This window comes from Aulostomus chinensis, chromosome 13 (assembly GCF_037954235.1).
Source record: "Aulostomus chinensis isolate RoL2024-O1b breed Wild chromosome 13, RoL_Achi_v1.0, whole genome shotgun sequence".
Classification (NCBI taxonomy): Eukaryota; Metazoa; Chordata; class Actinopteri; order Syngnathiformes; family Aulostomidae; genus Aulostomus; species Aulostomus chinensis.
In genome coordinates this window covers 9,388,478-9,405,137 of record NC_141332.1, presented here as the reverse complement: position 1 = coordinate 9,405,137, position 16,660 = coordinate 9,388,478, and the positions used below count along the sequence as shown (strand labels likewise).

Here is a 16,660-nt window from a genome sequence, read left to right as displayed (position 1 = left end):
GAAGAAGAAACTGTTACCATTTAATAGAGTGCATCAGTTAACTTGTTAGTTTACAAGTCAATCAACAAACTAGCTCACAGTGCTAACGTTAGCTGATGGAAAGGTACTCATTTGTTGGGGAAAAAGCAGTCAGTAGTCAGTGTGTGGCCTGAAGAGCCTGCACAGGAGCTGCACAGGAGCTGCTGCCTGCTGCAGGGACGGATGACTGTAGACTTCTCTTACTCTTTTTACGTGCACTGAAGCTTTCAACCAATGATGCACAGCCTTTCATAATGTTTGTGTTTATTTATTTATTTATTTATTTTATTCGATTGTTTGAAAGTGGAATGGCAGCCAGGTGGCAGGGCATTTTGGAGGAGAGTCAGTAGTGTTACCATGCCCTGATATTTATGATTTTTCAAGGGTTTCTGATGTGAAATGGTGTGCTTGACCACTTCCTTAAGAGACCCTGAGAACATGAGGAGGATGAACACATATTTTCCAGTTCATTTCTCTTTGAAATTGCCAATTTTTCCCTGACTTTTCCTGTGCTGGCCATGTTAGATTGACTTCTGCAATACCTGTTCAGAGATTAGAGTCAAAGTTCTCTGAAAAGAGAGTTTAGGGTCAGTGCCCATTCAAAATATACCAATTTGGGATGGGTTGACTTTGATCTTGAGGCTCTGACTTTGATCTCAGAGTTCTGACCTTGATATCTGACTTTGACTTTGGGGTTCAGACATTGATCTTACGTTGATTTAGCTCGTGGTGAAACAGGCCTACCTATGATGTCGTCTTACTCAAGATCTGTTTAATGACAGGCTGCTGTATTGATTTGTATCACATGAAAACCTCTATTGTAAATAGGAGGCTTAACGTGAATGGAGCACACAAGAGAGTGGAGCTGCTGTCCTATTTGCAGAGAATTTTGACTCAGCATTGCAGCATTGCTGAAAAACAGAAAGTTCCTCTGAAGTATATTTACTCAGAGTTCAGGAAAAGTTCAAGTTCAGTCTAGTGCTCTAAATGATGGCTGTCATCAGCAAATCTGCATCCATAGCTTTTAAGGTATGTGTCAGAAACGTATGTGATCATTATCTACAGTAAAATCGCTTGGTTTTTTTTTTCAATTTGCTATGTGAATCAACACATCAAACCGTTGGTTTGCCTTGTGGCATTTTAGTCCTGTCAATTCATGAACTTAATCCTCTTGCACAGACGCAGCATATGTCTAGCAAAGAAAGATACTGATTAAAACAACAGGGAAGAGGGGAAAAAAACGGCAGCATTGATGTCGATATTTCTGTTAAAAGTGTTTCTCCTCCACTCAATAGTCACTTTAATTGGTTGGCTTTGTTTTGCGGGCAGTCAAATTGGGGGGAAGAGAATAGATTAGTTAATCTATATCAAAGCCTCTAACCTCTTATTGCACGAGTCCTCTTGTTTTGCTTCCTAATACCCAAATCTGGCTAATCATCAGACAAGTATCTGACTTTATCTTCCATCTCCATAACCGAGCTTGGAGACAGGCTGGCATCTCATCTGGTCCCAAATCTCCATTTCTGAACCCTTTCCACTGCTTTGCCAAGGAGCCGTTGTGCAGGCAGTGTAGCTCAAGCCCAGAAACAGAGGGCTATGATTTTTTGGATCTTTATCATTTTACAGATTTCCTGACTTTAGAAGTTGGAGGATGAGGATTGTTTTAGTCTCCTTCTTCTCTCTTGTTACACTAAAAGCTCAGTCTATTTTATGCAATGGTGTACGTGTCCCATCAGTTACAATCAATAATACACCCCAGTCACCTTTATACTCAGTCAATGGGTCAGCCTTCACTTAACCAGGCTCCCTCCCAGTGGTCCCTTTGCAAAGTCATAACTATAATATATTAGTGCCGGCAGCAGCAAATCACTGTAATCAGTTACAAGACTGCAGTAAATAAGTTTCAAGTTGAGCCAACCAAGGCGCTTTATTTTTTTTTTAAGATTTTTATCAGCTACATTAAGGCAGAAAACAGAACCAGACAAGAAGGCACAGTGTAAAGTTACCACCAATTTCATGGAAAACATCCAGACAGAAAGCATCAATGAGCACAGCACCAGACATGATTTGGATTAAAATGGTTGTTAGCTTTGTATCTATTACCGCACCACTTCAGTGCTGCTTTTAGTTGAAAACTCATGCTGGGGATAAAGAGAGGCTGTCCAAACCCTGCTCCAACCTTCCTGCCACAACACTTACCAGCACTCCTATTCAAACAGACATTATACTAAAACAGTGAACACTGAATTGAGATTGAGTCGTTTCAAGGTAGGCCAGCCTTAGGCTAAAAATATACAGTTGTATTTGGTGGAAAGTCTGTGAAAATGATATGAGACATAGTATATTAGCTTAAAACAGCTCTTGTATTCGTTTCATACTGGATCCAGTGATTTTCATCTAAAAAAGAGGCTGGTAAAAAGGATTTTGGTCCTGTTTTGACGTGATACCAAATATAAATGCTCTGTGTCCAATCCTATAAATTAATGAAACATTAGATGACATTAAAACCCACAGAGCAACATTTGAAAACAGCCTTTGCTTCCTCCAGCCTGCTTCTGTGTGTGTGCGTGTGTGTGTGTGTGTGTGTGTGTGTGTGTGTGTGTGTGTGTCAGTAAGCCTAAAATGAACAATAATTGCTCGTAGGTACAGCAGCTTTGGACTTTTAATTATAGCCATTAGATGCTGGAGTGGCTAAAGTCAAGATAATATATCTATCTAATGGTACTGGTCACATCTGATGATACACCCTGTGTCCTTGTACTACAGTCATACAAGTTGCGCATCTCAGCAATCTACTAAATCAGAAACATCCATCTGATCAATATTCGTATGTTCCAGTCACCTCTGGATGGAATTAATTCAGCTCAGCCTGTTCAAACTATTAAAAATTAATTGAACAATTATAGAACTGTATTGCTTTCATATTTCTGTCCAAAGACAGATGAGACATGACATTGCTAAGTACAGGAAAAAGAGACAAAAACAATGCGGCACCTAAAAAAGGAGACGGAAACTGACTGATTCTCAGTGTGTGTTCAGTGTAATTTAATTTTGGTTTCAAATCCTTGTGTCTTGTCACGAGTCAACATATTGATTTTGCTCACTTTTGATTCCTTTTTCTTCCTCTTCCTTCTCTGAAGCATTTCAGGGTTGAACAGTACCGTACATTTCCTCATCAATGTTTCTGACAGGAAGTGTTAGGATCACTTCAGCAGTAGCATTTATCTAATCTGCTGCCACAGGACATTTCCATGACCTTGCCACTGTTTGCTTTTTCAATATATCTTATTCTGTATTCTCCTTCATATTAACTTCCACCCACTCAGTCTATTCATTCTATCATGTGTTGCTATTGTATGTGTGCTGGAAGGAAGCAGAAAAGTTATATCAGGCCCTATCAGAGTGGAAACGTCTGTGTGCAAAAGAAAGATCCATGTTTCTTTGCTCGCTAGATTCAACTGATCTTTCAGCCTTTTGCTCTGACAATGTCTGGATATATATTTGTGTGTGCGCTCAAGATAGTGCCTAAAACATTATTTTTGTTTGTCTGTTGGAGCAAAAGATTGTGTAGCCATGCACGTCTACAAGTGTGAGTCAGTGACAAGTGTTTACATTTTCCAACATCTCTTCCTCTCTTTTCTGTCTTTTATACTTTTATTCCCTTTTATTTTGGTTCCTCAAACGTCTGCTTTCACTTTTAGCATTTCAATAAAATTCATCTTGGAAGCATATAATGACCTTCCGAGGCCATTAGCTAAGGTCTTTTACGTTGTTTTTTAAATTAATTTATCTATGTTTGATGTCGGGCACTAACCCTATATGTACCAGTCCAGGAAAAGCATGAAAGAAACTTTATTTCAAAAAGGCCACATGTCACAGAAGTTGTGCCTTATTTGCCTTTTAGCTTCATTAGCATATTTAGCCACTAATGGTGATAGCCAGCTGCTTCTAACCCTTGTCTCTTTAGCCCTTGTTAGTCCTAGTCTGGGTGCCTGAGGAGGCCAGGGGTGAGTGGACAACACGCGCGGCCATCCTCCTGGTCACCCCACAGCACCCAGATCAGAATTGGTCTGTAGCCGCATTTCCTTCACTCATCCACTCTGCCACCATGGTGAGTGTTTGTACCTTCTCCCTTTGGAAAGCCAAGTGAACTTTGTGAGATCAACTCTCAGAGGGAGCAACTACAACAGTCACTCAGAGGAGTATATGACCAACAACGCATCGGTTCGGTTCCTCATCTATTCCACCATCACTAGCCACTTATTAAAGGAGTTTGTGAATGGACCAAACAAACTGGATCAGATAAGAAATTTTATCAGAGGAAACAATCTACATGTGTAAGTATATAATCAGACACTCAGTAACAAGCCCATTGTGACTACAGACTACAAGGGCACGTCAATATCAATATCACCTGCACCTCCCCCACTCATTTTCCCTTTCGCCCTCCAAGTGGCCTCAATGGGCTAAAGCGAAGTGGATCAGCTAATGAAACTCAGCATGTGTGTTACTCTTTACTGAAACTAGAAGAGATGTACATGCCCAACACAAACTTCATGATGGTGATAAGGCCTGTTCGCTCACGCTGGTGCCGATCCTGGGACCCTCCTGAGCCGATCTACTCTCCCCAGCAGCTGACACCACTTCTGCTGTTGCTGCTGCTTCTGGTGAGTGGGAGGCCATCAGGTGTGGAGGTGGAAGCCCAGCTGCTTTCCTGCTCCAACTAGTCAACCAGGATGTGGATGTCTGTGAAAGTGATAAGCAGCAGATGCCAGTGGCCACTTTCATGGAGAGATCGTCGGGTTGGAAATTGAGGATTGACACAATTTAATCATAAGCTTTGGCTAATACTTTTATTGGTTCAAACATTTGGAAAACCCATTTATGGAGGGAGTGTGAGCAATACACACACACACACACACACACACACACACACATCCACATGAATGTTCACATACATGCACACAGAAGCACACGTACATCAGTAAACAATTAGCTCTAAGTGTACTTGACTCTGTATGTTAAGGACCCATCCAAAGATTGCTGGTGTGGGATGAGAGGGATGAAAAGTGAGAGATTACTCACCCTTTCAAATACACCCACACACAGGCGCACACAGACACACACACACTCACATACTCACACAAACTCTCACCTCTTCCCCTCGTCTCTCGCCCTGTCTCTGTCGTGTGACTCGAAATCCAATCCTCTCTTGTGTTCTCAGGCCCACACATCGAGGTGCATGTTATGAGCTGAACTAGCCATAGAGTGGTGTCACATCATCAAGTCATCCCCATCTCATCAAGCTCCTTACACACACACACACACATGAACACACTCTGGCGGGGCCATGTGTTGGGTTGGTGATAGGGGGTTGGCAGTTGGCAGACAGACAGCAGACGCTGTTCTTCAACATCAAACGTTTCCGAGCAGAATCTTGCTTTCATGGTTACTCTCTCTTTCTCTCTCTCTCTCTCTCTCTCTCTCACTCTCTCTCTCTCTCTCTCTCTCTCTCTCACTCTCTCTCTCTCACTCTCTCTCTCTCTCTAACTCTGTGACATACTCAAACACAACAACACACATTTCCTCTGATCTTGCTGCCAAACCTCAAAGACTTGAAGCGGACAAACACGCACACATGAACAGGCACGTACACAGTAACGTGTACTCAAGCTTAAGCGCTAAAAAGAGTCAAATTTTATTAGTTATTATTGAAATCCTCTCTGTGAGTTTCACATGTGGCTTCACACTGATTCAAACGTTTGATTTTTTTCGATCTCTTGACACTGAAAGCAGTCAAGCACGACTCTTATTTCCAGCCAAGGGGTAAATCATCTGTGCACAAGCTTTATGTTTCTGTATTTATATAAAAATACATGTGTTTAAATCAAAGAAAACTGTGAATAAATAAGCAGAAAATAATTCATACCAAACATAAAGGGTCACCGAAACATTACATGAGTCAATCACATGCTGAGGCCCCAACAAGCAAGTGAAGTTTGTATATGACAATATTTTTCATCGTCAGAACATGCATGAATGCACACACAAATGTGGTTTGTGGTGCTCATACCACCAGCAGAGGTTTTGGAGAGGCTCAATGTTTGTTAAAAAATGTTTGTACATTTTATGAATATTCAAACATAAATTAAAAACAAACAAAAATTCATTATTCAGTGATATATGAAACAAAACACTCAATGGGCAATGCATCCTTGAGAAGCGTTTAATGTGGATTGTATCTTGGGAACAACAAAACAATAACATTTTTAGTTTTACAGAGGGCACAGCATAGACAAAGTTCTTACAGTCGACAATTTCACACATTTTTTTTTTTGTGAGTAAGGTCATAGATTGTGACTGGTTTACAGCCGTTCTGAATCTGTTCCTTGGTCAGTTTCATCCAAGTCTTCACTCAAGTCGACGCTACTCTCCTCTTGATGACACGAGATGCAGTTTCTCCGGTCAAGTGCCCCTAGCTTGTCTCTATTCAGGTGAATATAGCGGATGTCTGCTCATTCTTTTTTCTCATGTTGCAAGTGGCAACCTGCGCTTACATGCATTCCTGCCAAGGATACGGTGTACAATTTACCTGACCCCTTAAACAAAGCTCTTGCCTGCTTCTGTTATTTTTCTGTTGTTTTTATTCTTTGAAGCATCACAACTAAAGTAACAAGCCGGTTGGTTTGTTTGTTTAATGTAATGAGTAGAAAGAACAGAAATTTGTGTTTAAATCTCAGGAGCAAAAGTTTAAAAAAAAAAGTTTAAAGTAAGTTAAGCACAGATGCCAGAAAAATCCTCAAGCACAATAACACATAATTTGTGCTTCCACCTGTGTATGCTGGAATGAAGGGGAGCAGCAGCAGAGAAAGGTATATTTTGCTTAGCTCCACTGAATAATGTAAAGGTCTCTCTTATTTATGATGGATGAATGGTGACAGACAGTGATAGAAGGTGGACTCAGACAACAGATGAGATGGAGAGAGAGCGCAAAAATGATTGATAAGATGAAAAATGATTCATCGACTCATCTTGACCCAGCGAGAGCTGCAAATTGAGCCATGGGTGGCGAGCCGACAGAGGTGAAATTGACTTCTTGTGTCTTTGGAAAGTTTAGAGGAGGACTTGATTTCTGTGAGACAGATTAGAGGCGGGAGAGGAAGTGAGGTTTATCTCTGTTTACTGAGCTTTACAGCATCAATGTCGTCACATGGGAGCCAGCTTTAGCCACTTGTATACACACACCCGCATTTCTTAACATGCATAATGTGTATGTAAACAAACACACACACACATACACATGCATTGCCTTCACCTTGAAAGTAGGCTGAGACTTAAAATTCAGTATTGATTCTAAGAGTAGTTGCACGCCACGTGTGTGTGTCGGGTCACGGCGCAGACCATATTCATGTGATACTGTTTGTGTGCTTGTTTTCATGCACATGCACGTGTATAACTGGCCTCTCCTCTTGAGAAAGTTATGCGGCCCCTCTGCCCTTCAAAGTCATTTGAAATTCATCTGGAAGCCTGACCCTGACAGCTGTTTGTTTTTTTCTCTCCAGAGGGAGGAGAAGGAACGGGAGGATGTGGGGGGGGGGGTTAATGAGTGAAGAAGTGATAGATATGAGAGAGGACAGATTGGAAGGGAGACTTCGGGAAAAACTTGGGGCAGAGGACTGTTTCTTTTCCTGCCCTGGTGGTCTCTGCTCTGTTTAGCTTGTGTGCGCATTCGAGACAATAAGCGGAGCTGTGAAGTGGTATCCCTGGTAGACCACTGGTTTAAATGCGTTGAATCTGGGCTGCTGCATGAATGCAAAGCAGCTCAGATAAAAGGACATGAGAGGCCAGTAAGCTATCCCTGGGTGTACATATAGGTTTTTCATGAAAAAAAAATCAAAGTGCACTGTGTGAGTGTGTCATCTGGGATCCAAGTAGCAGTATATATTTGAAAGCTACTAGTGTTGAGAGTGATGAAGAGAACACCTTGTGGGATGGAGAGATTTTTGTCTTTTTTCTGTGTTCAAGGTAAGCAGATGAATCAACGGACAAAGAGGGGGGAGGACGGATACTAGGAGATGAGGTCTACAAAACTTGTGGAGGGCTAGAGGTGTGTGTGTTTGTGGGGGGGGGTCTCAGAGTCATAGGTGAAAGGAGAGCAAGAGGAGGGGTGAGGGAGAGGAGACTTGTGATTGGATAAATGGGCAGAGAGGAAAGGTGTCAAGGGAAAGGTGCAATCCTATTTTTACACTTCTCCTTCTGGTAGCTTCTATTTTCTTGATCTATCCATCAAAATGACAGAGTACACCCCCCCACACACACACACACACATACACAAACATACACACACAAACACACACCACTTGTTTCCTTCTTTTATCCTCCTCTCTCCCTTTATCGCGCTATCTGAATACACATTTGTGAATTTCATGTTTATTGAGGCTCAAGTGTGCTAATGCTGAACGATCGTCAAGACTCTCATGTAGAAATTGCTTATTGACCGACAATCACTACTATAAGCATGTGGTTCGCTCAGTGAGCACAGTCACACACACGGCCCTGAGTTTTCTGCCGTGGTCATCCTTGCATTGTCACATTTGGTGGTGGCTTTTGTGTATTGATCAGCAGGACATATTGAAATCCATTCAGCCTGGTAAAGAGGCAGCATTAATTTCAAGTTAAGCGCATTATACACACACGCGCGCGCGCGCGCACGCACACACACACACACACAAGCACACACACATTCACACACAAAAACAAATGCGTGTGGACACACACTCACATTCCAGCCTAAAATCAATCCATTGTTTCCTTGAGAGCCCAGCTCTCTTTTAGGACCCCAGCTCATTATTGTGCCTCATATTTATCAGTTTTTACCTCTAAGATAAGGTGAAATATCTGAATGTAACGTCAGTTTATTGACACACGCTAAAACTTTTCCTCGAGCTCTGGGTTTTAGAATTTTTGTCTCTCTGTGTGCTTTCATGTCTAAAAGGGATACACACAGGCTTTGTGTTCGTTTGTGCTGCAGTGTTTACTTACCCATGACAGGTTTGTTGCAGCAGTGCTTGTGTGTATGCTCTTTGTTGGAGTCTGATTAAATTCCCTATAGAGGGATTTATCATCTTTAGCAGGCAGAAAAGAGAAAATTACAAGCCCATCAATCCTTATGTTTGATCTAGCTCTCTCTTTTCTCCCTCCGTGCCTCGTGCCTTCTTTATTCTATGAATCCAGACCTTTATTTACCTGCTTCTCCTCGTCCCCGCCATTTCTGTGATGTTGGGAGGTCATTTGTCTCGATGTACAGCCGTCCTGTCCCCCGTTTGTCCTATCTGTTTTTTCTAAAGCATTCAGCTCCTCATCATTAGACAAATATGTGTGCATCTGAGACCTGGTGGGCTATTTTCTTTTATTTGTGCTTGTTTTCTCTCTTTTTTTTAATTGGGAATGTTTACATTCATGTATTCCTCTATTGGCCCTGTGTGACTGCACCATTTTTTTTTATTATTTCATGTGTATTCAGCATCTTGAAACACACAAGAGCCCATGTGTAAAGTTTTACACTCCATTTCATGGAAATTACAACAATTCACAATTCGCTGAACGCGATTGTGAGTCTTTTTACACAACACTTAATTTATTTTATTTCATTTTATGCTTTATTGCATTTTATTTTATTTTCCAAAAGAGGCAATGTATAGTAGTTGACATTAAAATAAATGCTAGTGCATATACCACAGATTCCCGAAAATAATTTTCCTTGCCTGTCCCTTTGCTTGATGATATTGTGGCAATGTTATCGGCCAAAAATTTGAAATAATGCATGTACTCCTTTGTGAAATATAGAAGATATGAGTAGATGGAGGAGTTATATGGATAAAATAGAATCAACTTTGACCAAAAACAAATACACACAATGGAGACATACTGTATGACCAAGACCAGTCAATCGTTGACCTTTTCACGTAACAACTGCTAAGTGCCATGGGACTTTTATGTCAGTTAAAAATCCACTCTTTTTGTTGGACAACACACACACACACACACACACACACACACACACACACACGCACGCACACTGATCCACACATATACTCCTGTCTTGAAGGTTGTTCGTAAAAGGGGTGATGGTAATAATTCTGCCACACAAATATGTGTTCAACAGACACGCTTTAAAATAAAGGTACCAGGATAAAAGGGTTCAGGCAGGAGTCGTTGTGTACCCCTCAGTTCACTTTGTACACTTTCTGTTATCTAAAAAGATCTTTGCCTCTTGAAGACCAATAATTTTGAGGGAACGATCTTCAAACCTATTTGTTTTTTTCCGTCAGCTTTTTCAGTATGAACTGAATGACGTTTCCGTAATGTCACACCAGCTCACGATCAGGTGTGTAATAGACCTGGCAGTCCTCGAGAGAATACCATGTCAGTGTCACATTCCTCCTCGCCTTGTTGCTCAGGAGTTTAAAGCACTTAAAACCCCAACAACCATATTCCAGAAGTTGTGACACCAGCTTGCTGACCTATCCCAATAAAAAGAGGCAGGATTTAAACTGTGTTGTGTGTTTTCACAGGAGCAATTTGGAGCCAGAACCAGATGGTAAAATGTTGGTCTTTTTGAGTGAAAAAAAAAAAAAACTGCTCACAGTTGGATCCAGCGTGGACGGTCACCATCAGCCCTGATGAGGGTAAAGTACTTTGAAACAAAATCAAAATTAAAAGGAGGAGTGCTGTTATGTGCAACCAATTATTATAAGAGGCAATATAGGTGGGTAAGGGGTCCATGTCAGTTGGCCTCGAGGTAGAAACCTGCTCTGTGAGGTTTTGGTCCCAATGGGACTACAGCTATCAATGTGTCTGCATGCCTCACAGGCCTGGTCCTTGCATTGGTCATGGTCCTGGTTTTTGATGTGGCACTGCAGTGCTGTGATTCATTCAAGCACATCACTCGATCATCAATCACTGAATAAAAAGGGCCTTATGTGATTTACTGTAAACCAGATTTTTTCCTTCTTTATGGCAGACATATATACTTGAATGTGAATGTAGGTGTTGGTAGATGATGTAAAGGTCAATGCTTGAGCATCCCTGCTGTGAAAAACACAGCAGAACCAGAACATCTCTCTACACTCCACACTCCAAGGCAATAACCTTCTCTCACCCACTTTTATTTCACCAAATCCCTTCTTTTGGCATCTGATAAAACACAACCCATCTGTGTGTGTCTGCGCTGCTCGCTCAAGTCAAACAGTCAAATGAGCGTGGCGATGAAAGCCATTTGTTGTATCCATGCTTGGTCGTGTGTGTGGTGCTGTGTTTAAAAAGCATATTTGAATTTATGAGCTCCACAGAAATTAGAGAAAGCACTCAGCCTCCCTACAACCCCGCACCCCCACCCACCCAAAAAAAAATCTAAATTCAATCCCCTTTTTTGCTTTTTAAATCAGGCTTTACACTCATCCTCCAGTGCTTCTTCTATCCATCCATCCATCTCTGTTTTCTCTCAAAATTCAAAGATTCCAATGATATCAGCAGTGCACAGAATTATTCCCACAATCAGCTGCTTGGAACATGTAGCTATGTAGCTATACCAGCATGTTTTCAACATACTGTGTATCGACACATTTTGTATCACGTCTTATTTTGGCATACAGAGCAAATGATTCCTCTCTCTAATTTCACTGTTACGCATGTGTGGTAAGATTTGTTTTCCATTGTAGTTAAATTCAACAATGTGAAAATCCCCTGTAGTCACTTTTGGGAAAGAAAACATCTGCTTAATGGTCACATTCTGCTTCCAGAACCATCACTGAACCAGACTGTACCTGGTGCCTTACCCAGCCTGTGTGTGTGTGTGTGTGTGTGTGTGTGTGTGTGTGTGAGAGAGAGAGAGAGAGAGAGAGTGAGAGAGAGAGAGAGAGAAAGAGAGAGTGTTTGGCAGCTCTGAGACCCTGGCTAAACCCCCTCCGTGCTTCCCAAAGTCCTGTCTCTGAAGAGCTATGACCATTAAGCAGCTGTTCACTTCGAAAGCCACAGAAAAAAATGAGAGAATGCAAATGAGTCCCAGTATGCGCCAAAACTCCTCCAGAGGGACACAGTGTTAGGTCAGAGATACACAGGAACAACTACACTACTGTATTCCTGACTGCACATGTGTACTCCATACTACACATGCTCCTGGGTTAGACTGCCTATTATGTAGTGCAAGGGTTCTCCTGAGTATCAAATGATCTTTCTGTAACTACTTTTCTCTTGGAATCAGAAAGCAGAGGCTTAATAGTGGAATTTATGTGATACAACAGACTCCAGGTTCGGACGTCTTCCACTGAAGCTACCTGTCTCGAGCAGCGGTGCTCTTTTGCACAGGCTATTAGGATGTGGGTGTTATTACAAAGGAGAGTGCCACGCAGTGCAACACAACAAGGGCATTGTTCTAAAGACACTTTAAATTTCTTCATAGAGCGGCGCCTTTGTGGAGCTGTCCGTGGTGCTGAAATCTGTCTCGAAGGTGAGGGGAGGCCAGTGAGTGTGTGTGTGCGTGTGTGTATACTTGTTTTTTGTAATCTTTTGGAGACCTTTTCTGATATAAACACGAACCCCTAGTCCTCATGGGGAGCAAAGGCCGGTTCTAATGCGGCAGAACTTAATTTATGAACACCTGGTCAAAGTTAGACAAAGTTAGAGTGAAGGTGTAAATTGCAGTTAGCTTGAGGTTGAGGTCAGGCATCAATTGATTCAACCCAGTCTCATGTCAAAACGTGAAAAGGCTACGTTTGTCCACAGTGCACAACGTATCAGTTCTACTAAGGCCTAAAAATTGTGAAATGGGTACGTTTTTTTTCCGCTATTCTTTTCTATTGGAGCGCTGGTAGGTCATGTGACTCTTTCATGCGGGCCTCTCCAAACAAAAAACATGGCGGCCGCTGCTGTCATCTTCGGAGGAAAGTGCCTTATTCCAAGAAAGTTTTGATTTAATAAAGCATTCTGATGACATTTCCAGCGAAAAATATGCATTTTAATTTCATAATCTTCGCTCAGTTCTTGTATGTAATCTTTGGTTTGTTCGTTATTATTATATTATATTATATTATATTATATTATATTATATTATATTATATTATATTATATTATATTATATATATTATATTAATATATATTATTATTATATTATTATTCGTTATTATTGTTATTATTGAATCTTTCACCTCTCGGAAGAGAGTCGTTATAGTGTCACGTTTCTGCTGTTGCTATGTTGGTTGCTAAGGACGCCATTACGGACGAGCGTCATTTCAAGATAAGTTTGATTTTTTTTCAAGCATTTTAAGGACATTTCTGGCGAGAAATATACATTTTATTTCCATAATATTCTCTGTTCAATAAAAATAATATGAAATGGATTTAAGTGCCCCAGGAATTACAAACATTTGCTTCCGTGGAAGTCGCCCCCCCCCCCTAGTTCTTCTGTGAGAAAATCCGGAAGTTATCGCTCACTCCGAGGAAAAAAAAACAAATATTTTTAATACTTTATCTTTTGATTAATAAGACAATCAACAAATTCATTTAATTTCTGGATGTTTATTCTACCTACAAAGTACATTTGTAACCATTATAGATCTAACAATCAGCATTAAGAATATAAACAATGATGCTGACGTCACATCCGTCACAGAGGCCAACTCATGCACTCAGAGGTGGCCTTTTAGTTCCATCATTCCATCAACAAACCACACTTGTGTCTGGGTTAATCAAGGATATAATTAAAGAAATCCAAACTATTTGGCAAGTTAAATTTATCCTAACTGTTCTTCATATATTGTGCTGGTAATGTCATGTAATATCTTTTCAAATGTAATTTTTTTCGTTCGTTGATTGCCTGAATGATTGAGTTACCCCAGAAGAGGAACAGCTTTGTTGGAGCAGTAAAAATACACATATCGGAACGAAAAAAAAGTGTGAAAATGTCAACAAACAAGTGAATGTTGACATAAAAGCAACACAAAAGGCTTGTAGGCTTTTGATGAGAGCTGGTTCTCATTCCTGCACATTATGCCGATATTTTCCTCTTTTTCACTGAGATGTGATTATTATTTAAAGTCAGGTCGTGGATATGAGAATATATGGTGATGGAGATGAAGCATCTGAGGCTATTCTTTACTACAGTGCCCCAGTTTCAGACTTCGCAAACAAAAGTCAGGATGAAAGGAACTTGTGATTTTTGTCTGAACTTTGCACTGCCTCTCTAATAAGAGCTTAACCTTATTAATCACATTAGTGTACTGAGGGCAGCCCTGGTGACACACGCACATGCCTGCATAGACATAAACCCAAGATGTGCACACACAGGCAGAGGCATGTCAATCTGTTATTAGTTAATAGCTCATTAGCACGCAAGGTGATTAATTACTCTGGCAGGATGTGGGGATGACAAGGATGGGGGGATGACGGAGGAAGGAAAAGGACCAGGGAGACTTTTCACTAAGGGAGAAGAGTCAGGGAGGGGGAGTGATGAAAAATGGTAACCTCCTTTTCTCTTCTTCTGGAACCACAATTGATTCTAGATTCTGGAGTCATCTTGCCGTATACGTGTGTTTGTGTATGTGTGTGTGTGTGTGTGTGTGTGTGTGTGTGTGTGTGTGTGTGTGTGTGTGTGTGTGTGTGTGCCTACGTGTGCTAGTGCAGGTGTATGTACTGCAGGAGGTTTTTGCTTGACTGTGTTTATTCCTGTGTCTCACGGGGATCAGCTGTAAAGGTTAACTAGTCTTTTCTTAAGCTTTCAGCCTCATGACAAATGACCATGTTCAGCCCATGGGGGCACCTTATAGCACACCTTCCCTCTCCATCTTTTCCTCTCCCTCCCTTAGCTCTCTCCCTCTCTCCAATTCACCTGCACTCGCTCTGTGTTTCAGTTCAGGAGGCAGGTAGGAGAGGAAATAAGAGATTAGAACATGAGTGACAAATAAAAAATGAAAGCGTTTGAGGGCTGACAAGACTCTGTGAATATGGTAAAGATGTAAATAAATGGACTGCTTGCTATTCAGACTGTCATCTTCCAGTTTATGTTTAACCAAGAATATGAAAACAAGATGAAAAGCAATAGTTAACCTGACACACAGTGGTGCTTCATCTCATAGTCACACAATCCCTTCTTCACCTCTGCGTATGTGACCTTTCTTCCTGCTCTTGCTTTTGTTCCTTTATGTACATTCCTACACATTCCTCTGCTTTTCCATACATTCTTCCCTCAAATATCCTTTGTGTTGAAGTGCATTGGTTGAATGAACTCTCTAGTGAATCAAACTAAAAGGGAGCTCAAGTGCAGCCCACATGTGGATCCCATATATATATATATATATATATAGATATATAGATATATAGATATAGATATAGATAGATAGATAGATAGATAGATAGATAGATAGATAGATAGATAGATGATAGATAGATAGATAGATAGATAGATAGATAGATAGATAGATAGATGATATAGATATAGATATAGATATACACACAGATACCTGTACAGCAGGTATAATGATGCTGAATGCCATTGACAAATAACCTGTGTAGGAACATTTATCATTTGGAATGTATGTGTATGTACATGGGGGCATGTATGTGTATGTACATGGGAGCGTGCATGGGGGCATGTGCGGGTGACTATGTGTGCATGATAGAGTATTACAACGTGTTGTCAAGAAAGCAATTTGTTTCTGTCTCAGATGAGCTTTTTTATCATGACAAATTGGCACAAACCTCATCTAGAAATCCTGCATCTCCTACTGCGCTGCACTTTAATATGATGAAGTCATAGATCCCCCCCCCCGGCCCCACCCCTGCTGTAAATCGACTCTGAACACCTGCGTATGATTCATTGTATATCAGGAGAACATAACTGCACGTGTGCGCCCCTCTCTTGATCTCTGCATATGTATGTGTGAGCATGTGCGTACGTGCACACACATACCAACCAGGAATGTGCACCCCCTCCACCCCCCCCCCCAAAAGGGCGGTGGAGGGGGTGTTTCAGTGCATCTGTGGCAGAGGATAGATGGCGTTTGAGAATGTCACATGAAGAGCTTGAAAATGAGGCTGACAACAGTCCTCTGGAGTAGTGGCACAGAGGTTAGCATTTCCCAACCTCTCCGCTCCTCCCTCTTTACCACAATGTCCGCACACTCAAACGCGCGCGCGCACACACACACACACACACACACACACACACACACACACACACACACACACGCACACACAGCTGCTTTGTGTTAGCTGTATCCTTCTTTATTTTAGAACAGTGTTTCCAGACCGAACTGTTTATGTATTGTTCTCTCTCCCTCTTGGATCACTGTCTACTTACATTCCTGTGTCATTACTCTTCTTTCTTGGTTTCCACATTGTTTTTTTATTGATATGTAACAAAAGAGGAACACCCCCCCCACACACACACACACACATTCAAGGTTACCTCTATATCTTCAGCGATGCACTGATGTCCAAATATCTCATAAGTGATGAGTCAGGATGCATACTGTTCTGTTATGTAAGCTAATATTACGTGTAATATGATGATGAGCGTTAGATCAGCTCAGCCTGCTACTCATAAATGACAAGTTGTCTGCCCTCTGCTGGGCACTGTGAGGACCTT

The 16,660-nt window shown here is 41.3% G+C and overlaps 1 protein-coding gene across 6 annotated transcripts in view; it reads left to right on the top strand.

Annotated features, from left to right (window-relative positions):
- tenm2a (teneurin transmembrane protein 2a) overlaps positions 1-16,660 on the top strand; it is a 227,807-nt gene that overhangs the window by 105,046 nt on the left and 106,101 nt on the right. The gene's annotated exons all lie outside the window — the stretch shown is intronic.